Raw genomic sequence first — 23,126 nt, 5'->3', positions numbered from 1 at the left:
CGACGACGACGACGACCGCGAGAGGCTCTGAGGTATGTGAGAAATACATGTATAAAATGTAATTCAGACTGCTTCGTCCCACCTTATGCTGTACCGCTTTGGCAAATGCTTTATCTGCGCCATTCGCCTTAATCACATCTGAGAGTAATTCTTAATAAAACGCCTGTGGCTAATCGTTCGTCATCACAGGTACTGTTTGCTATATGGCCACAACGCGAAACTGATTTCCAAAATTCGTCTTCCTCCTCTGAGTATGGAACTTACGACCCCCGGTTTACTACACCAGTGCACTACCACTGAGCTAAAGAAGGACCGGCCTAGCGGTAATCTTACGTACTTCAGAATTACGGTCGCCTGCATCATCAGACTTCAGCTGACAACACTTCATATTTGCTTCTAATTTTTGCAGCTATGGCGACCCATTACTGCTTGGATACACATCTGACACGTAACCGATGTGCTCTCCAAACAACAACACTTGCATTTCAGAACATGTCTTTCACACATGTCTACAAAATCACCTTCACCTTCAAATACAGTTTCCTTGCGACTGACAGAGACGTAGGCAAAGGTCAAAGTTGCTATTTACATTACATCAAGTTAATCAGAAAAACGGTAATTTACATCTGCAGCGGAACAAAATTCCGTTTGGCTCAGTGTGGGGCTCGAACCCACGACCCTGGTATTAAGAGTCTCACGCTCTACCGACTGAGGTAGCCAGCTGCCTCGGATAATACCTGCCAGGTAGCACGTCACACAGTACTCGATTGGGTTGGGTGGTCCCATACAGAATCTCTCCATGCTGCCTAATGTTTTCCTAACGTCACACTCGTCACGTACTTCACTTTTATTTCATAATCATTTCTGAGAGGTAAAGGAATTGCATGATAACATGCAGAGCTAGTGGCGTCAAAATTAACATACATACTTGATGTGACTCAAAAGCCGAACGAGTTACTTTCCGACGTTGTTTTAGATGTGCAAGTGCCATTCCAAACTCGCAGTGACGGCACCCTGCCGACCATTTCGCGAGTTAACACCGGTCTTGTTGTGTGTGTTTCAAGCTCAAGAGCAACTCCAAGCAAAAAATTGTCAACAGCAACATTCAGACGGTTTCGTACTGCTCAATTGCTACATCAAAACGGTATGTTTCTTTTTCAGAATTGGAATTACACGAGCGTGACAGGATTCGAGCCTATAATCTTCAGATCCGAAGTCTGGCGCCTGATCCATTAGGCCACAAGGTCACTGACGACCAACCTTAACTTGTATACGAGTCATCTCGAAACGCTCACACTCTGAGGAATTGTGTTTTCGTTCTGCACAGCCGCTGCCCCTTGCTCTTTCCCACCCATTCGTTACATTCAACCTCTTACGAGACCGACCAAATATAGACTGGGAAACAAGACCACACACTTTGTGCATTCGGAATCGAAGGCAGGGCGACCCTCGCCGCATTTCCTACGATGGCCATTTGCTACTTCTGCAGAAGGGGCGGCGGCGGCGACGACGACGGCGACGACGACGACGACGACGACGACGACCGCGAGAGGCTCTGAGATATGTGAGAAATACATCTATAAAATGTAATTCAGACTGCTTCGTCCCACCTTATGCTGTACCGCTTTGGCAAATGCTTTATCTGCGCCATTCGCCTTAATCACATCTGAGAGTAATTCTTAATAAAACGCCTGTCGCTAACTGTTCGTCATCACAGATACTGTGTGATATACGGCCACGACGCGAAACTGATTTCCAAAATTCGTCTTCCTCCTCTGAGGATGGAACTTACCACCCCTGGTTTACTACACCAGTGCTCTACCACTTTTTTTTTTTTTTTTTTTTTTTTTTGTTGGGCCTCCCTTCTCCCCACACAGCCCATCCATTCGCTCTCCTTTTGTGCCTTCTTCGGCGAGCTTCTATGCTATATCGACTGATTTTTTTTTTCAAATTTACTGTGACAGTTAGGGAAATGAAATGATGTTTGGCTTCTTCGCCATGTGAGGCTTCTCCTCCGTAGAACTGAAAATTGAAAAATTAAGGCTTCTTGGGAATTAATAAATTGTCACTCTTGCTTCATACTGAAAAAAATTAAACAAAAATAGAAAGATTGTAACTGAGGAACATGTGCAAGAAGCTTCCACTGCATTGTGTGCAACGAAACCACCTTCCGATATTACCGAGATCCTGGAAAATCATCATAGATGAATGTAGTTGCTGGAGATATGGGGTTCATCCAGCAGTAAGTGTGAAGTCGCAGTGCCGTTTCGGGGTTCTGTCCGAGGCCTTCACGGCTACCGTAGCGGCCCTGGGGCACACGAAGTCCCCACCGTACTTCACCCTCAACAGCGATCCCCTACTTTGGCCTGTGACTACATTTTTCGTAGACGAGGGCTATTAAGATGTTTATCCAATCCCTTGTCTCTGAAACAGAATGTGTAACATGTTACCAAAAGTTTTTTTGTGGTCCCTGCGCGTACATATCTGATAATATTTTGCTCGTTCGTATAGTTCGTATTCTAAAACACGGTCATTGCCGTGTTCAGATATAACGTAATGTACATAATTGCCAAACAACCACAACACAGCATTGGTTTTCTGGACAGGGAAGAAAACACCATCGGGGAAGAGTAATTTTTCAACATTGATCTCAGTACTAACAGTTCTGGTGATAAAGGCTACCCGCCGTTGGAGTCCCCTCCATATTTCGGCGTATCCGCCACAGAGAAAGCGGTGGATCAATGTGTCAACTGCGTCACATCGGATGCACACAATCGTGTCACTAAGACCAATGGAGTGCAACTTTTCGTTAGTGGAAACTACGTTATTAACAACTCGGTACCAGGTTGCCTGAATGTCGGAAGACAGTTCACGATTACTAATATTTTTCCAAATTCTTTTCCAGTCTTTGTCGGGATATCTGCACTCCATTTTGTTGACATGTTCTTTCGTTGTTAAGAGTTCCATTAATTTCCTGCAATTCCTTGATTGTGGATTCGTGACAATACTGTCCATGTAGCTAATCTCTAAAAAGAACTGGCGAATATATTTCAATTTATAATTAATTCCGCCTATATTTATGGGTGGACGTAAATTTTCTGGCTGTAGGAGTCGATACAGCCTGGCTGTAATACTATGTGGATGTTTTTCGATAATTTGTAGGGTCCTCTTTATATATAACGCCGTAGTCTTCCGCCATATATCTGTTAAACCTAGGCCACCTTCAGCGGAAGGTAACGTAACTGTACCGACTGCTACTCTAAAAATATTCCCTGTCCATATAAATCGGCAAATGATACTCATTATACGTTTGGCAATGGGTTTCGAAACTGGCAATATTTGACCTATATATATAGCTTTTGATAAAATGGACCAATTAATTATTCTGATTCGTTGTTTAATGTTCAGATGTCTGGTCTGATTGAGTATTGTGGCTCCTCTGATTGTATCCAGTACTTTCTTCCAATTGTAGGTCATGGTCTGAAGCGGACATCGGTAAAAGGTGACACCCAGAGCGGTGTGACGATCGACGGAGCGTGCCCATTCCAAACGGACATCTTGAAGACCTTTAAGATTTAAAAACGAACTCTTCCCCTCGTTAACCCTAGCGCCTGTAGCTTCACAAAAGATCTGAATATTCGTAGTTAATTTCTCTAAATCTTCGTTACTACGAATAACCACTCCAACGTCATCAGCATACGCATTGGTGACGTTGTTAACGCCAGATATCGTGATGCCCTCAAGATCGACATCGAGTCTCCTTAGTAAAGGCTCCAGTGCAACAACATACAGGAGCATTGACAAAGGACTTCCCTGCGGGACGCCGTTGCGAATTTCAATGGGTGGAGTGAAATGCCCATTTACAGACACTTGTGTTTGGATGCCTTCAACATTGTTAATTAAAACTTGCACAAAATGTTGACTAAAACCCACATAGGTCAACGTTCTGAACAAAAATAAGTGGTTGACCCTGTCAAAAGCCTTTGAGAAGTCGATAAAGGCAAGGCCTCCTGGTGAGGATGACGTTGCAAAAATTGCAGAGACATCCCTATATTCACAAACAGTTTTAAAAATATTCCGCCCCGAGAGACAGGTTTGGTGGTCACCTATGATCTTCTCCATTAGAGGTCTCAGTCTTTCCTTCAGTACACGTGCAATTATTTTATAATCCGAGTTCATCAAACATATTGGTCTCAATTGATTGAGATCTTTAACTGCCGCGTTCCTTCCCTTTGGTATTAGCACAGTTACGCTTTCTTTGAACTCGCGTGGAACAGTAACACCTTGCAACACTTCATTTATCACTTCTGTGAATTGATTACCGATGAGAGGCCAAAATTTACAATAAAACTCTACAGGCAAGCCATCAGGCCCTGGGGACTTACGGGTAGACGAATATTTAAGTATATCAAACACCTCCTCACATGTGATCGCAGTGGTAAGGGACACATTGTCCTCGTCATTGATAACGTTGTCGATACCTGTAGTTCGTAGCAAATCGTTCGCACAGTCTAGATTATACCGGGTATCAGTATATAACGTACGATAAAATCCATAAACTGCATTTAAAATGTCAGAGTGTTCCGTCAGCACCCGGTTATCGCCCACTCTAAGACAAGCAATAAACGCTCTTCTTCTATTTCTTTCATGTTCGAGTAAGTGGTACAGCGATGCGTTTTCGTCCTCCACCGTTGTCGGGACACGAGATTTAATTTTTAAACCCTCCAGCTGTTGTCGCTTGAGACTTATGAGGTGAGCCTTGATCTTCTTTATTTCAATGAAAACCTCATCAGTCATCTGCTGAGCTGATAGTTCCCTTAAGCATGTATAGTAAAATTCAACGGTATTGCGAGACCACATCGCTCGCTCCCTCCCGTAAGCTATTAGGGATGATCTCAATTTCTTTTTAGCACATGAGGTCCACCACGCAAGGCGAGAGCTGTATTTATGGCGCATACGTAGAGCAGCCTGCCATACCTCCGCTACTGTTCTTGATAGGGCACCCTCGAACAACATATGGGTATTCAGCTTCCATAAGGGGCGACCCCAATACGTTCCTTGCTTCTGAAACCGAATGCTGCATTTCACTGCGAGATGGTCCGAAAAGGTAGTGGGAATTACTTCGATACCACTGATTTTATTTTCCAGGTTTGCTGTGACGTATATTCTGTCTATTCTGCTTTGCGAGCGACTACTGATGTACGTAAATTTGACTAACGTGGGGTATTTGCTTTCCCACACGTCTGTCCACTTCATGTTTGTCACCAAAGCCGCCAGTTCCCTGGAGAAGTTAAAATTTGGTCGCTGATCCTTTTTGTGAAGTACACAATTAAAGTCACCACCGATTAAAGCTTCCGCCGGATTCCCCTTAAGTAAATAGACCATATCGTTCTTAAAAAAATTAGCCCTATCATCTCTAGCGTTGTTACCAGAGGGGACATATACATTTAAAACAGTAGTAGTAAAAATTTTACAACTGATGCCCCTCCCATTTTCTAACAGACAGATATCCTTCACATCAATACCATCTTTGACAAGGATCGCAGTCCCACATGTGGCTTCCGGTGCAATATTTAAAATCTCTTGAAAACCTGGGACATAAAAGTTGTGGACATTAAATTCCTGGAGGAGGGCTATATCAGTATCCGACTGGTAAAGGAAATCTTTTAAAGAAGCGACTTTCGTTTCACTGCGAATCCGATTTATATTGATCGTGGTCACATTATATGTCAGTTCCGTTGGCATAGGTGCAGGTAAAAGAAATTGGCTAATGAAGTATACCCCATGCAGAGTCACGTCTGTACCATTCCATTCTGTCTGTCAGAAAGAAAAATAGACATTAAAAAAAAAATTAAATGCCACTAGCATGTGTCAGGTCCATCTCCATTCCGTGGTCGGTGCGATCTTCTTGGGCATCGGCCCAATCAAGTCCTTTTCCTGAGACAGTTCGGTCTAAATCCATAGTAGTGCCGGTCTGCAAACGTGCGACGCCAAGCGGTGCGCGAGGTTGTTGTTGAAGATCATCTGCATCGGCACGACTCATCTCCGCTTCAGTACACTCGTTAACTCGTGCTACTGGGCATTGTTCTCGTAGTCGTTCATTATCCCTTAAATGTTTTAACTTTTCCCGCAATGCAGGAGCTAAACTATCTGCTGCTTTGTGTGCCAATCTCCTCTTCTTGCCTTTCTTCGAAGATCTCTTCGGCGATCTAGCAGGAGATGAAGTTTGCGACCTGTCAGGAGAAGTACCGGATGATACGTCTGACGTCGCCTGTTCCTTTTTTCGGACAAAAGTCTGCGTATCGCATTCCACAACGGCAGAAGGAGGCGCATCTTTTTCCATGGCTCCCACTGGTAGCAACCCAGTCTCCAATTCTACACTATCGCTCGTTGTGGTTTCCTTGACGCAAGTGTCTTCTGTGGGCGCCAACGTGAAACCAATGTCCAGATTGCTATCTTCGTTCATAGTTCCCGCAGAGTGGATGCCTGGAGCGTCCACTCCTCGGAAGCTAGTGGCAATATCCTCACGTTGGTGGGAATCCTGACGACGCAAGGAAACCTCCGTTGCGGGTATTTGGGGATCTTCGGCCGAGTCCGCGGAAGAACGAGCAACCACAGTGGGAGAGTTGGAAAAAGTTGGCGTCGGCATAGATTCGAGGGGCGCGGAGCTGATCGGCAGACCATCCGCAAATCTAGAGCTTGAAGCCGGAGTATCATCGACAACCGCCCGCGAGGCAGCAGGCTCCCCGCGCACAGGCGGCACCGACTCGCCTCGCCTGCGGAAGTCAGCAGCGGCAGCGTATGACAACTTCATACCAACAACAGGGCCGGAACTCGGCATCTCGTCACGCGGTAACTGCGGGACACGCCTCCGTGAACATTCTGCACGAATGTGTTCCGTGGAATTGCATAAAGCGCAAGTCCGCGGTTGCCCATCATAGATAATCAAAGCACGATACCCACAAATATTAAGATAAGAGGGGACATGCTTCTGTAATTCAATCTTAATTTGCCTTACGCCGTTCAAGACAGGAAACATATGAGCTTCAGACCACCTTTCTGCCACATTGGAAATAATTCTGCCATAAGGCCGAAGGGCAACATTAAGTTCTTCGGGCGGAATTTCAAAAGGGAGCTCAAACACTCTGATCGTACGAATCCCGTACCCAGCATGACTAACAGCAACGTCACTCACATTCCCATCAGAATGATTAAACTTCACGCTACCTCCGCAACGATCCACAATGGAACTACATAATTCTGGACTTTTCATCTTCAGATACACAGCATTTGTCACAAACGAGAGATATACTCCGACAACATCATCACCGTTAATCAATACTTTTTCGATAAACCACGCTTTAATTTCAAATGCTTTAGGTCGAACGAAATTTCGATCGAAAGTAAACTTGATTGTGTCTTTCCTCAAATAATTCGACCTATTCATTCTAGAACTTCATGAATACAAGTGCAACACGAATAGCGGCTTAGCAGCACCACTAACCTCAAACGCAGCGACTCAGCCAGTGTTTACTACAGCCAGACGTCCAGCTCCGCCACACGTCCGTCCCGCTCGGCGGCTGACTCGCGAATGCCACTGGGCTAAAGAGGTGTGGCCTAGCGGTACTCTTGCGTACTTCGGCCTTACGGTCGCCTGCATCATCAGACTTCAACTGACAACACTTCATATTTGCTTCTAATATTTGCAGCTATGGCGACCCATTACTGCTTGGCTACACATCTGACACGTAACCGATGTGCTCTCCAAACAACAACACTTGCATTTCAGAACATGTCTTTCACACATGTCTACAAAATCACCTTCACCTTCAAATACAGTTTCCTTGCGACTGACAGAGACGTAGGCAAAGTTTAAAGTTGCTACTTACATTACATCACGTTAATCAGAAAAACGGTAATTTACATCTGCAGCGGAACAAAATTCCGTTTGTCTCAGTGTGGGGCTCGAACCCACGACCCTGGGATTAAGAGTCTCGCGCTCCACCTACTGAGCTAGCCGGCTGCCTAGGTTAATACCTGCCAGGTAGAACGCCACACAGTACTCGTTTGGGTTGGGTGGTCCCATACAGAATCTCTCCATGCTGCCTAATGTTTTCCTAACGTCACACTCGTCACGTACTTCACTTTTATTTCATAATCATTTCTGAGAGGTAAAGGAATTGCATGACAACATGCAGAGCTAGTGGCGTCAAAATTAACACACATACTTGATGTGACTCAAAAGCCGAACGAGTTACTTTCCGACGTTGTTTTAGATGTGCAAGTGCCAGTCAAAACTCGCGGTGACGCCACCCTGCCGACCATTTCGCTAGTTAACACCGGTCTTGTTGTGTGTGTTTCAAGCTCAAGAGCAACTCCAAGCAAAAAATTGCCAACAGCAACATTCAGACGGTTTCGTACTGCTCAATGGCTACATCAAAACGGTATGTTTCTTTTTCAGAATTGGAAAAACACGAGCGTGACAGGATTCGAGCCTATAATCTTCAGATCCGAAGTCCGGCGCCTGATCCATTAGGCCACACGGTCACTGACGACCAACTATAACTTGTATACGACTCATCTCGAAACGCTCACACTCTGAGGAATTGTGTTTTCGTTCTGCACAGCCGCTGTCCCTTGCTCTTTCCCACCCATTCGTTACATTCAACCTCTTACGAGACCGACCAAATATAGACTGGGAAACAAGACCACACACTTTGTGCATTCGGAATCGAAAGCAGGGCGACCCTCGCCGCATTTCCTACGACGGCCATTTGCTACTTCTGCAGAAGCGGCGGCGGCGGCGACGACGACGACGACGACGACGACGACGACGACGACGACGACGACGCCCGCGAGAGGCTCTAAGATATGTGAGAAATACATGTATAAAATGTAATTCAGACTGCTTCGTCCCACCTTATACTGTACCGCTTTTGCAAATGCTTTATCTGCGCCATTCGCCTTAATCACATCTGAGAGTAATTCTTAATAAAACGCCTGTCGCTATTTGTTCGTCATCACAGGTACTGTTTGCTATACGGCCACGACGCGAAACTGATTTCCAAAATTCGTCTTCCTCCTCTGAGGATGGAACTTACGACCCCTGGTTTACTACACCAGTGCACTACCACTGAGCTAAAGAAGGACCGGCCTAGCGGTAATCTTACGTACTTCGGCATTACGGTCGCCTGCATCATCAGACTTCAGCTGACAACACTTCATATTTGCTTCTAATATTTGCAGCTATGGCGACAAATTACTGCTTGGCTACACATCTGACACGTAACCGATGTGCTCTCCAAACAACAACACTTGCATTTCAGAACATGTCTTACACACATGTCTACAAAATCACCTTCACCTTCAAATACAGTTTCCTTGCGACTGACAGAGACGTAGGCAAAGTTTAAAGTTGCTATTTACATTACATCACGTTAATCAGAAAAACGGTAATTTACATCTGCAGCGGAACAAAATTCCGTTTCTCTCAATGTGGGGCTCGAACCCACGACCCTGGGAGTAAGAGTCTCGCGCTCTACCTACTGAGCTAGCCGGCTGCCTCGGTTAATACCTGCCAAGTAGAACGCCACACAGTACTCGTTTGGGTTGGGTGGTCCCATACAGAATCTCTCCATGCTGCCTAATGTTTTCCTAACGTCACACTCGTCACGTACTTCACTTTTATTTCATAATCATTTCTGAGAGGTAAAGGAATTGCATGACAACATGCAGAGCTAGTGGCGTCTAAATTAACACACATACTTGATGTGACTCAAAAGCCGAACGAGTTACTTTCCGACGTTGTTTTAGATGTGCAAGTGCCATTCAAAACTCGCGGTGACGGCACCCTGCCAACCATTTCGCTAGTTAACACCGGTATTGTCATGTGTGTTTCAAGCTCAAGAGCAACTCCAAGCAAAAAATTGTCAACAGCAACATTCAGACGGTTTCGTACTGCTCAATGGCTACATCAAAACGGTATGTTTCTTTTTCAGAATTGGAAAAACACGAGCGTGACACGATTCGAGCATGTAATCTTCAGATCCGAAGTCCGACGCCTGCTCCATTAGGCCACACGGTCACTGACGACCAACTATAACTTCTATACGACTCATCTCAAAACGCTCACACTCTGGGGAATTGTGTTTTCGTTCTGCACAGCCGCTGCCCCTTGCTCTTTCCCACCTATTCGTTACATTCAACCTCTTACGAGACCGACCAAATTAAGACTGGGAAACAAGACCACACACTTTGTGCATTCGGAATCGAAGGCAAGGCGTCCCTCGCCGCATTTGCTACGATGGCCATTTGCTACTTCTGCAGAAGCGGTGGCGGCGACGACGACGACGACGACGACGACGACGACGACGACGACGACGACGACGACCGCGAGAGGCTCTGAAATATGTGAGAAATACATGTATAAAATGTAATTCAGACTGCCTCGTCCCACCTTATGCTGTACCGCTTTGGCAAATGCTTTATCTGCGCCATTCGCCTTAATCACGTCTGAGAGTAATTCTTAATAAAACGCCTGTCACTAATTGTTCGTCATCAAAGCAATGTTTGCTATACGGCCACGACGCGCAACTGATTTCCAAAATTCCTCTACCTACTCTGAGGATGGAAATTACCACCCCTGGTTTACTACACCAGAGCTCTACCACTGGGCTAAAGTGGCGTGGCCTAGCGGTACTCTTGCGTACTTCGGCCTTACGGTCGGCTGCATCATCAGACTTCAACTGACAACACTTCATATTTGCTTCTAATATTTGCAGCTATGGCGACCCATTACTGATTTCCTAAACATCTGACACGTAACCGATGTGCTCTCCAAACAACAACACTTGCATTTCAGAACATGTCTTTCACACATGTCTACAAAATCACCTTCACCTTCAGATACAGTTTCCTTGCGACTGACAGAGACGTAGGCAAAGTTTAAAGTTGCTATTTACATTACATCACGTTAATCAGAAAAACGGTAATTTACATCTGCAGCGGAACAAAATTCCGTTTGTCTCAGTGTGGGGCTCGAACCCACGACCCTGGGATTTTTTTTTCCTTTTTTTCTTTTTCTTTTTTTTTTTTTTTTTTTAGGAAGGGAAAAATAAACATGTGCTCCGATTTGTAATGAAAATAGAATGAACATAGTATTTATGAGTTCTAGGCTGCCGTTGCGCAATATAAGAAAAGAAAGGAAATGTCTTCTTGAGGTGCACAAAAGACTATCACATCATTGTCGAAAGGAAATTTGTTCCGCTGCTCTGCGACAGAAGGAAAATGTTGAGAGAAAAATGGGAAGGAAAAAAAATGCCTTCTGCATTAGTGAGCATCTGAATAGTATCTTAAAATTCCGGCAAGAAATAAAGTCCCAGGAAGCAAATAGGATTCAGACATACAGGCAACTGGCAACCTCTACTATCCAAATATTGTATTTGAAGCATTTAACCGTTAATTATGATTTTCAGCATATTTCCAAATAACCTCCTGTAGTCACAATGTTGGCTTATTTTAAAGTGTTCAATTTATATGTAAGAATAATAGTCTAGAAAAGTAGCATGCCTATTCTGCATAATAAACGATGCTGTGTGGCCCATGATCCACGTTGTAGCGTTGTTTTTTGCTCGTGGATACCTCAGTTTTTGTGGCTGAGTGATCTCTAAAAGTTCTACACCACTGGGCGTCGTACGGTCTATCACTGACAATCGTTGACGAAGAAAGGTTGTAATTTCTTCTGTATGTCCGCAAGTGAACCTATGAAGGAGCGTATCGACTCTTCCGCATGCGTCACAGTTGGGCGTTGGTTGAAGGCCTATTTTATGTAGCTTTTCATTCGTTGCTACTTTATCGTTGACTGTGAGATACCAGTCTGCTATGACGCGCGATGGTAACATGTTGTTGTGCACATTCCGCCATATTATACTCCAATGTATATGTGGATATTTTTCTTCGAGACGATTCCTGTGGTTTGTTGTCATGAGAAGGTCATAAAGCTTCCTGTTCGTCAGGCTTCCGGTATCGACGATGTTGTGTCGAATGTAGCTCATTTCCATGTAGTATAGTCGCACATGTCGGTAAGAAAGTGGAATGCCGGCGATATTAACGGGTGGGTCCAAGCTATGAGGTTTCCACCGCAGAATGAGGTTTCTGATGAGACTGGTCCGCCGGGTACGAAACTCCTTCCTGATGCGATTTAGGAGCAGGGTGACACATTTTTTGTGTACTTTAATGAGGTTAAGGCCACCTTTGGACGAAGGTAAGGTTAAGGTATCGAACTGAACTTTGAAAATATGCCCCCTAAAAATAAACCAACATAACGCTTGTTGTATACTCTTGGCTAGGTGGTCGGAGATTGGAAGAATTTGCGCCAAATAATTCATCTTGCTCGTAATGGCCATCTCGATGGTCTTAACTTTCTGTAGTATGTTCAAGTCACGGTCGGAGTGAAGCATCAAAGCAGCACGTAATTTATGAAGCATGTGTGACCAGTTCTTCGTCAGGAATTTGTCTGGTTTGGCTTCAAAAGTAACACCGAGGGTTGTGTGAGAACCCTTTACCTTGCACCAGGTAACATGGGATATGTCTCCGATACCGCCACCGATTTGCAAAACTGTGGTTTTAGTTCTATTGAGTATTGCTCCTGAAAGAAACGTGAATGTTTGTAGTACAGTTGCTGCTGACAGAAGTTGTTGCGATGATGACACAGTTACGCATATATCGTCAGCATACGCAATGCATGGGATAGTGACAGACTCGACGCTAAGCCCGATCCCGCTATGCACTAAGTTGTTCAGGAGCGGCTCTACTGCAATGGCGTACAAAATCATTGAGAGAGGACATCCTTGGCGGATGGACTGCTCGATGGAAACTTCTTTTGTAAAATGGCCATTAATGAGAATCCGTGAAGAGGCGTTTGTAGTAAGTTTGCGAATTAATTCTATGAGATGAGGTCCAAATCCTAGTTTCTTCATGCTTTGAAAGAGGAAATCATGACGTACACGGTCATAAGCCTTCTCAAAATCTAGAAAGATCAGAGCGCCCTGTCCTTTAGTTTCAGCATATGAACAGATGATGTCCCTCAAATCGCAGGCAGCTGAAATTGCACTTCGACCTTGCACTGCACTGTACTGGTAACTGCCTAAAACCTTGTACATAACTGTTTGCATCCTTAGCTTAATCGATCTGGTGATGATTTTGAAGTCGGCATTCAGGAGTGTGATGGGTCGCATGTTTTCAACCTTCCTGCTGTTCCCTTTTTTCGGTAAGGGCAGGATGATACCTTCCGTAAATGCCTTGGGTATGACTTCCAGGTGCCAGAGTTCATTCGCTATCTCGAGGAGTGTCGAACCGAGGACGTTCCAGTATCGCTGGTAAAACTCAGCGCTGAGACCATCAGGTCCTGGTGATTTCCCTTTCTTTGCACTGTGAACCGCCAGTCGGATTTCGTCCTGTGTGAAAACAGATTCCAACTTTGCATTATCCTGTTGTGACAAGCGACAGCTCAAGGTCCTAAGAAAATCCTCGCACGAGCGTTCATCAACGAGTTGCTTCTTGTAAAGTTGACTATAATAGTCGTAGACATGCGAGATGATGTCACGTTGCTTCGTGATGGCATTCTCAGCGTCATCAACGACGGCTTCAATCAACATGGCTTTACACCGTTTCGTCGTTCTCAGGATGTGATACAGAGAGGCCCGTTCTTCGGCGGCAACGTCCTTAGGGTGGGCTCGCACGATGATGCCATGCATGCGTTGGCGTTGTACCGAAGTGATTTTCGCTTTATATCGTTTGATCTTGACGTCGATGTCTCCAGAAGGATTGTTAGTGCGACTGTACAGTTCTCTCAAACAGCGATAATAAAATTCAATAGTCTGTTTCTGCCAAAAGCTTTTTTGTCGGGCGTAGCTCATGACGGTCAGGCCTAATTTAGGCTTAGCACACTGAATCCACCGCTGTAGAACGGTAGCGTAACGACGTCGGTGCCGCTGGAGCTGTTGCCACGTTAAGTTCACCTCCTCTTCAAGTTGGGCATCCTGCAGAAGGCTGACATTCAATTTCCAGTAGCCCTTCCCGCGGTAAATTGGCTGGCGGTGTAGGTTGAGGTAACACTGATATGCACAATGGTCGGAGATATTGACAGGAGCTATGTCACAGTTCACAGTGTGTCGCTGAAGGGCATCGGACACATAGATCCTATCCAGCCGACTGGCAGAATGACTGGTTACGAAGGTGTACGCTACCCGTTCACCGTGCAGTTGTTCCCATGTATCGTGAAGACGCATGCCATGAATTAAGTGTTCAAGTTCGATACATCTGTTCGTGTTAGGAGTTTGGTCTCTGTCATTGAGCACACAATTGAAGTCACCACCAAGGATGAGAAGTTCACGATAACCGCTAAGAAGAATGGGAACCTCGGTTTTATAAAATTTTGCACGATCTCTCTTATGAGTGCTACCTGAGGGGGCGTACACGTTAACAATCTGCACACCATTCACTCTAAGAGAAATGCCACGACCACTGAGCAGCCGCTGCACATCCGTAAAGGGTATACCGTCTCGCAAAAGGATGGCAGTGCCTACTGCATCCTGAAGATTGATGTTATCAATAAGAACGTAACCGGGCACTTCTAAGGCTGTGATTACCTCCTGTAGGAGGGCAATGTCAACGCTGGTACCATACAAGAAATCATTGAGCGAACGGAGTTTCACCGCACTTTGAATTCTATTGACGTTAAGTGTGGTAATGTTGTAGGTTTGGCTGTCACCCATGATGGTTCAGAGGACAATGAGCTGCGAGTTTCGCATCGTCCTTCTCTCCGGCTTTGAACCAAACTCGTTGGTAACGTTTGGAGTACGAAACGAAATGTCAAAACCAATAACGGACCAGGGAGGGGAAGGTCGCAGCGCGATGGTCATGCGCGAGAGCAGCTACTGCTGCATCTCCTCGTTCTGCTGCCACCACGGCTCATTGCTGTCGGGGTGCTGCGCGGTGCGCGCGCCGCCCTGCCCGCCACCGCCGGCTGAGTCTGTCAACGTGGTCGCATCCGCCTGGCCACCACGTGGGGCTGCGACTGACGTCAGCGAGTTCCTGCGAGATCGCTGCTGCAGCTGCTCGCTGCTCTGCTCGCTCTTCCTCTTGGCCGTTACGGTGCTCTGATCCCTTTCAGCGCTCAGTAGTGCCTTCAGGTGTTTGGTTTGTTCACGAATGCGTTCTTGCCTCGCGGTGTCCTCGCAGCGCACGTGGCAAGAAGATTGAGGTTCAGTCTCGCTGCCACTTTCTGACATGTGCACGGGTCCTAAATCATTCGACTTTTCCTCTTTGCTACTATTCCCTTTGCTTCTCCTTCGGCGGCCTTTCTTCGTGTCTGCTACAGTCTCTACCGATAGGGGTGGTTCAGGCAGACTGATCTGCACCCGCTCCTGTATCTCACACGGCTTAGTTTCAGAGGTGGCTGGCGCATCGTTGGTATCCAGCGGTAACTGCCCCGGTGAAGATGACGGTGCCGAATCGACGTCCGTCCTATCGCGAATGTCTTTGGCACTGCATTCCACCTGAACTGGCACCTCCGCCTCGCTGACATGTTCCGGCTGCCGGGGTGGTGGTACGGTCCCCGCGACCACCTCACTCAGTAGTGGTACTAGCTTTTCACTACCGTCTGCAGGACGTTCCCGTGGAAGTTGAAATGGACGTCTACGTGTACAGTTCATCCGCAGATGTTCAGTTGAATGGCAGACCGAACAGGTAGGGGGTTGACCAATGTAAGTTACCTGTGCACGACAGCCGCCAATGGCAACATACGAAGGTATATGCTTTTTCAAATCTACACGTACACTGCGCACCCCGCTGTTAACTTGGTAGCGATAGGCACTCGACCATTTTTCATTTGTAACTGACAAAACAGCGCCGTACAGTGACAGAGAACGTGCAATCAGATCATTAGGGCACTCAGGTGGCACATTAAATACCCTGACGGTCCTTACTCCGTATCCCGAAGGCACGATTTGGACATTACTAATACTGCCATAATTATGACGGAATGGTCTCACACCAACATGCTCCTCAGCGAATTTCTCGTAAGTGTCACTCGAAATAAATTTGATAAATAACGAGTACTGCACAAAGTCCAACTGGAATGTGTCGACTATATCTTCACGCAATTTCAAATCCTCAAAGATCCACTCATGAATTTCAAACGCCGTCGGTAGCAGGGCAGCGCGATCGAAAACACACTGAACGCTGTTCGCTCTGTTAATTGTCGACATCTTACTTACAACAGTTATACAGAAACAAACGTTAACAGCGCTCGCACACGCTGCTCAGCTCTCCACCTCAGCACTGTTCGCGACGTAAACACTGGCCCGCGCTACCGCCCGTCAACGCGCGATGTGCACTGGCCGAGTGCCGGAACACGACTGTAGGAGTCTCACGCTCTACCGACTGAGCTAGCCGGCTGCCTCGGTTAATACCTGCCAGGTAGCACGTCACATAGTACTCGTTTGGGTTGGGTGGTCCCATACAGAATCTCTCCATGCTGCCTAATGCTTTCCTAACGTCACACTCGTCACGTACTTCACTTTTATTTCATAATCATTTCTGAGAGGTAAAGGAATTGCATGAAAACATGCAGAGCTAGTGGCGTCAAAATTAACACACATATTTGATGTGACTCAAAAGCCGAACGAGTTACTCTCCGACGCTGTTTTAGATGTGCAAGTGCCATTCAAAACTCGCGGTGACGGCACCCTGCCGACCATTTCGCTAGTTAACACCGGTCTTGTTGTGTGTGTTTCAAGATCAAGAGCAACTCCAAGCAAAAAATTGACAACAGCAACATTCAGACGGTTTCGTACTGCTCAATTGCTACATCAAAACGGTGTGTTTCTTTTTCAGAATTGGAATTACACGAGCGTGACAGGATTCGAGTCTGTAATCATCAGATCCGAAGTCCGACGCCTGATACATTAGGCCACACGGTCACTGACGACCAACTATAACTTGTATACGACTCATCGCGAAACGCTCACACTCTGAGGAATTGTGTTTTCGTTCTGCACAGCCGCTGCCCCTTGCTCTTTCCCACCCATTCGTTACATTCAACCTCTTACGAGACCGACCAAATATAGACTGAGAAACAAGACCACACACTTTGTGCATTCGCAATCGAAGGCAGGGCGTCCCTCGCCGCATTTCCTACGATGGCCATTTGCTACTTCTGCAGAAGCGGCGACGACGACGACGACGACGACGACGACGACGACGACGACGACGACGACGACGACCGCGAGAGGCTCTGAGATATGTGAGAAATACATCTATAAAATGTAATTCAGACTTCCTCGTCCCACCTTATGCTGTACCGCTTTGGCAAATGCTTTATCTGCGCCATTCGCCTTAATCACATCTGAGAGTAATTCTTAATAAACCGCCTGTCGCTGATTGTTCGTCATCACAGATACTGTTTGCTATACGGCCACGACGCGAAACTGATTTCCAAAATTCGTCTTCCTCCTCTGAGGATGGAACTTACGACCCCCGGTTTACTACACCAGTGCTCTACCACTGAGCTAAAGGGGCGCGGCCTAGCGGTACTCTTGCGTACTTCGGCCTTACGGTCGCCTGCTTCATCAGACTTCAGCTGACAACACTTCATATTAGCTTCTAATATTTGCAGCTATGGCGACCCATTACTGCTTGGCTACACATCTGACACGTAACCGATGTGCTCTCCAAACAACAACACTTGCATTTCAGAACATGTCTTTCACACATGTCTACAAAATCACCTTCACCTTCAAATACAGTTTCCTTGCTACTGTTTAAAGTTGCTATTTACATTACATCACGTTAATCAGAAAAACGGTAATTTACATCTGCAGCGGAACAAAATTCCGTTTGGCTCAGTATGGGGCTCGAACCCACGACCCTGGGATTAAGAGCCTCACGCTCTACCGACTGAGCTATCCAGCTGCCACGGATAATACCTGCCAGGTAGCACGTCACACAGTACTCGATTGGGTTGGGTGGTCCCATACAGAATCTCTCCATGCTGCCTAATGTTTTCCTAACGTCACACTCGTCACGTACTTCACTTTTATTTCATAATCATTTCTCAGAGGTAAAGGAATTGCATGAAAACATGCAGAGCTAGTGGCGTCAAAATTAACACACATACTTGATGTGACTCAAAAGCCGAACGAGTTACTTTCCGACGTTGTTTTAGATGTGCAAGTGCCAGTCAAAACTCGCGGTGACGGCACCCTGCCGACCATTTCGCTAGTTAACACCGGTCTTGTTGTGTGTGTTTCAAGCTCAAGAGCAACTCCAAGCAAAAAATTGTCAACAGCAACATTCAGACGGTTTCGTACTGCTCAATTGCTACATCAAAACGGTGTGTTTCTTTTTCAGAATTGGAAAAACACGAGCGTGACAGGATTCGAGCCTGTAATCTTCAGATCCGAAGTCCGACGTCTGATCCATTAGGCCACACGGTCACTGACGACCAACTATAACTTGTATACGACTCATCTCGAAACGCTCACACTCTGAGGAATTGTGTTTTCGTTCTGCACAGCCGCTGCCCCTTGCTCTTTCCCACCTATTCGTTACATTCAACTTCTTACGAGACCGACCAAATATAGACTGGGAAACAAGACCACACACTTTGTGCATTCGGAATCGAAGGCAGGGCGTCCCACGCCGCATTTCCTACGATGGCCATTTGCTACTTCTGTAGAAGCGGCGGCGGCGGCGACGACGACGACGACGACGACGACGACGACCGCGAGAGACTCTGAGATATGTGAGAAATACATCTATAAAATGTAATTCAGACTGCTTCGTCCCACCTTATGCTGTACCGCTTTGGCAAATGCTTTATCTGCGCCATTCGCCTTTATCACATCTGAGAGTAATTCTTAATAAAACGCCTGTCGCTAATTGTTCGTCATCACGGATACTGTTTGCTATACGGCCACGACGCGAAACTGATTTCCAAAATTCGTCTACCTCCTCTGAGGATGGAACTTACCACCCCTTGTTTACTATACCAGTGCTCTACCACTGAGCTAAAGAGGCGCGGCCCAGCGGTACTCTTGCGTACTTCGGCCTTACGGTCGCCTGCATCATCAGACTTCAGCTGACAACACTTCATATTAGCTTCTAATATTTGCAGGTATGGCGACCCATTACTGCTTGGCTAATCATCTGACACGTAACCGATGTGCTCTCCAAACAACACCACTTGCATTTCAGAACATGTCTTTCACACATGTCTACAAAATCACCTTCACCTTCAAGTACAGTTTCCTTGCGACTGACAGAGACGTAGGCAAAGTTTAAAGTTGCTACTTACATTACATCACGTTAATCAGAATAACGGTAATTTACATCTGCAGCGGATCAAAATTCCGTTTGTCTCAGTGTGGGGCTCGAACCCACGACCCTGGGATTAAGAGTCTCACGCTCTACCGACTAAGCTAGCCGGCTGCCTCGGTTAATACCTGCCAGGTAGCACGTTACACAGTACTCGTTTGGGTTGGGTGGTCCCATACAGAATCTCTCCATGCTGCCTAATGCTTTCCTAACGTCACACTCGTCACGTACTTCACTTTTATTTCATAATCATTTCTCAGAGGTAAAGGAATTGCATGACAACATGCAGAGCTAGTGGCGTCAAAATTAACGCACATACTTGATGTGACTCAAAAGCCGAACGAGTTACTTTCCGACGTTGTTTTAGATGTGCAAGTGCCAGTCAAAACTCGCGGTGACGGCACCCTGCCGACCATTTCGCTAGTTAACACCGGTCTTGTTGTGTGTGTTTTAAGCTCAAGAGCAACTCCAAGCAAAAAATTGTCAACAGCAACATTCAGACGGTTTCGTATTGCTCAATTGCTACATCAAAACGGTATGTTTCTTTTTCAGAATTGGAAAAACACGAGCGTGACAGGATTCGAGCCTGTAATCTTCAGATCCGAAGTCCGACGTCTGATCCATTAGGCCACACGGTCACTGACGACCAACTATAACTTGTATACGACTCATCTCGAAACGCTCACACTCTGAGAAATTGTGTTTTCGTTCTGCACAGCCGCTGCCCCTTGCTCTTTCCCACCTATTCGTTACATTCAACTTCTTACGAGACCGACCAAATATAGACTGGGAAACAAGACCACACACTTTGTGCATTCGGAATCGAAGGCAGGGCGTCCCACGCCGCATTTCCTACGATGGCCATTTGCTACTTCTGTAGAAGCGGCGGCGGCGACGACGACGACGACGACGACGACGACGACGACGACCGCGAGAGACTCTGAGATATGTGAGAAATACATCTATAAAATGTAATTCAGACTGCTTCGTCCCACCTTATGCTGTACCGCTTTGGCAAATGCTTTATCTGCGCCATTCGCTTAATCACACCTGAGAGTAATTCTTAATAAAACCCTGTCACTAATTGTTCGTCATCACAGATACTGTTTGCTATACGGCCACGACGCGAAACTGATTTCCAAAATTCGTCTTCCTCCTCTGAGGATGGAACTTACCAGCCCTGGTTTACTACACCAGTGCTCTACCACTGAGCTAAAGAGTCGCGGCCTACCGGTACTCTTGCGTACTTCGGCCTTACGGTCGTCTGCATCATCAGACTTCAGCTGACAACACTTCATATTAGCTTCTAATATTTGCAGCTATGGCGACCCATTACTGCTTGGCTACACATCTGACACGTAACCGATGTGCTCTCCAAATAACAACACTTGCATTTCAGAACATGTCTTTCACACATATCTACAAAATCACCTTCACCTTCAAATACAGTTTCCTTGCGACTGATAGAGACGTAGGCAAAGTTTAAAGTTGCTACTTACATTACATCACGTTAATCAGAAAAACGGTAATTTACATCTGCAGCGGAACAAAATTCCGTTTGTCCCAGTGTGGGGCTCGAACCCACGACCCTGTGATTAAGAGTTTCACGCTCTACCGACTGAGCTAGCCGGCTGCTTCGGTTAATACCTGCCAGGTAGCACGTCACACAGTACTCGTTTGGGTTGGGAGGTCCCATACAGAATATCTCCATGCTGCCTAATGCTTTCCTAACTTCACACTCGTCACGTACTTCACTTTTATTTCATAATCATTTCCGAGATGTAAAGGAATTGCATGAAAACATGCAGAGCTAGTGGCGTCAAAATTAACACACATACTTGATGTGATTCAAAAGCCGAACGAGTTACTTTCCGACGTTGTTTTAGATGAGCAAGTGCCAGTCAAAACTCGCGGTGACGGCACCCTGCCGACCATTTCGCTAGTTAACACCGGTCTTGTTGTGTGTGTTTCAAGCTCAAGAGCAACTCGAAGCAAAAAATTGTCAACAGCAACATTCAGACGGTTTCGTACTGCTCAATTGCTACATCAAAACGGTATGTTTCTTTTTCAGAATTGGAAAAACACGAGCGTGACAGGATTCGAGCCCGTAATCTTCAGATCCGAAGTCCGACGTCTGATCCATTAGGCCACACGGTCACTGACGACCAACTATGACTTGTATACGACTCATCTCGAAACGCTCACACTCCGAGGAATTGTGTTTTCGTTCTGCGCAGCCGCTGCCCCTTGCTCTTTCCCACCCATTCGTAACATTCTACCTCTTACGAGACCGACGAAATATAAACTTTTAAACAAGACCACACACTTTGTGCATTCGGAATCGAAGGCAGGGCGTCCCTCGCCGCATTTGCTACGATGGCCATTTGCTACTTTTGCAGAAGCGGCGGCGGCGGCGGCGGCGGCGGCGGCGGCGGCGGCGGCGGCGTCGGCGGCGACGACGACGACGACGACGACGACGACCGCGAGAGGCTCTGAGATATGTGAGAAATACATCTATAAAATGTAATTCAGAAATCCTCGTCCCACCTTATGCTGTACCGCTTTGGCAAATGCTTTATCTGCGCCATTCGCTTAATCACACCTGAGAGTAATTCTTAATAAAACCCTGTCACTAATTGTTCGTCATCAAAGATACTGTTTGCTATACGGCCACGACGCGAAACTGATTTCCAAAATTCGTCTTCCTCCTCTGAGGATGGAACTTACCAGCCCTGGTTTACTACACCAGTGCTCTACCACTGAGCTAAAGAGTCGCGGCCTACCGGTACTCTTGCGTACTTCGGCCTTACGGTCGTCTGCATCATCAGACTTCAGCTGACAACACTTCATATTAGCTTCTAATATTTGCAGCTATGGCGACCCATTACTGCTTGGCTACACATCTGACACGTAACCGATGTGCTCTCCAAACAACAACACTTGCATTTCAGAACATGTCTTTCACACATGTCTACAAAATCACCTTCACCTTCAAATACAGTTTCCTTGCGACTGATAGAGACGTAGGCAAAGTTTAATGTTGCTATTTACATTACATCACGTTAATCAGAAATACAGTAATTTACGTCTGCAGCGGAACAAAATTCCGTTCTGTCCAGCGTGGGGCTCGAACCCACAAACTTTGGATTAAGAGTCTCACTCTCTACCGACTGAGCTAGCCCTCTGCCATGGTTATTACCTGCAAGGTAACACGTCACACAGTATTCGTTTAGTTTGGGTGGTCCCATACAGAATCTCTCCTTGCTGCCTAATGTTTTCCTAACGTCACACTCGTCACGTACTTCACTTTTATTTCATAATAATTTCTGAGAGGTAAAGGAATTGCATGACAACATGCAGAGCTAGTGGCGTCAAAATTAACACACATACCTGATGTGACTCAAAAGCCGAACGAGTTACTTTCCGACATTGTTTTAGATGTGCAAGTGCCAGTCAAATCTCGCGGTGACGGCACCCTGCCGACCATTTCGCTAGTTAACACCGGTCTTGTTGTGTGTGTTTCAAGCTCAAGAGCAACTCCAAGCAAAAAATGGTCAACAGCAACATTCAGACGGTTTCGTACTGTTCAATTGCTACATTAAAACGGTATGTTTCTTTTTCAGAACTGGAAAAACACGAGCGTGACGGGATTCGAACCTGTAATCATCAGATCCGAAGTCCGACACCTGATCCATTTTTTTTATTTTATTTAGACGTTACCCCTTTTTTTTCTTTTTTTCCTACCAATT

The 23,126-nt window shown here is 46.1% G+C and overlaps 2 non-coding genes across 2 annotated transcripts; both read right to left on the bottom strand.

The window, feature by feature from the left end:
• Nucleotides 1–19,417: 19,417 nt before the first annotated feature.
• On the bottom strand, nt 19,418–19,490 carry Trnak-cuu (transfer RNA lysine (anticodon CUU)). Its single transcript has one exon. It is a non-coding gene; the product is annotated as a tRNA-Lys (tRNA).
• A 1,446-nt stretch (nt 19,491–20,936) lies between these two features.
• Nucleotides 20,937–21,009, bottom strand: Trnak-cuu (transfer RNA lysine (anticodon CUU)). The gene has a single exon. It is a non-coding gene; the product is annotated as a tRNA-Lys (tRNA).
• Nucleotides 21,010–23,126: the final 2,117 nt, after the last annotated feature.

Source organism: Schistocerca gregaria, chromosome 1 (assembly GCF_023897955.1).
Source record: "Schistocerca gregaria isolate iqSchGreg1 chromosome 1, iqSchGreg1.2, whole genome shotgun sequence".
NCBI lineage: Eukaryota > Metazoa > Arthropoda > Insecta > Orthoptera > Acrididae > Schistocerca > Schistocerca gregaria.
This window is presented reverse-complemented; position numbering and strand designations above follow the sequence as displayed.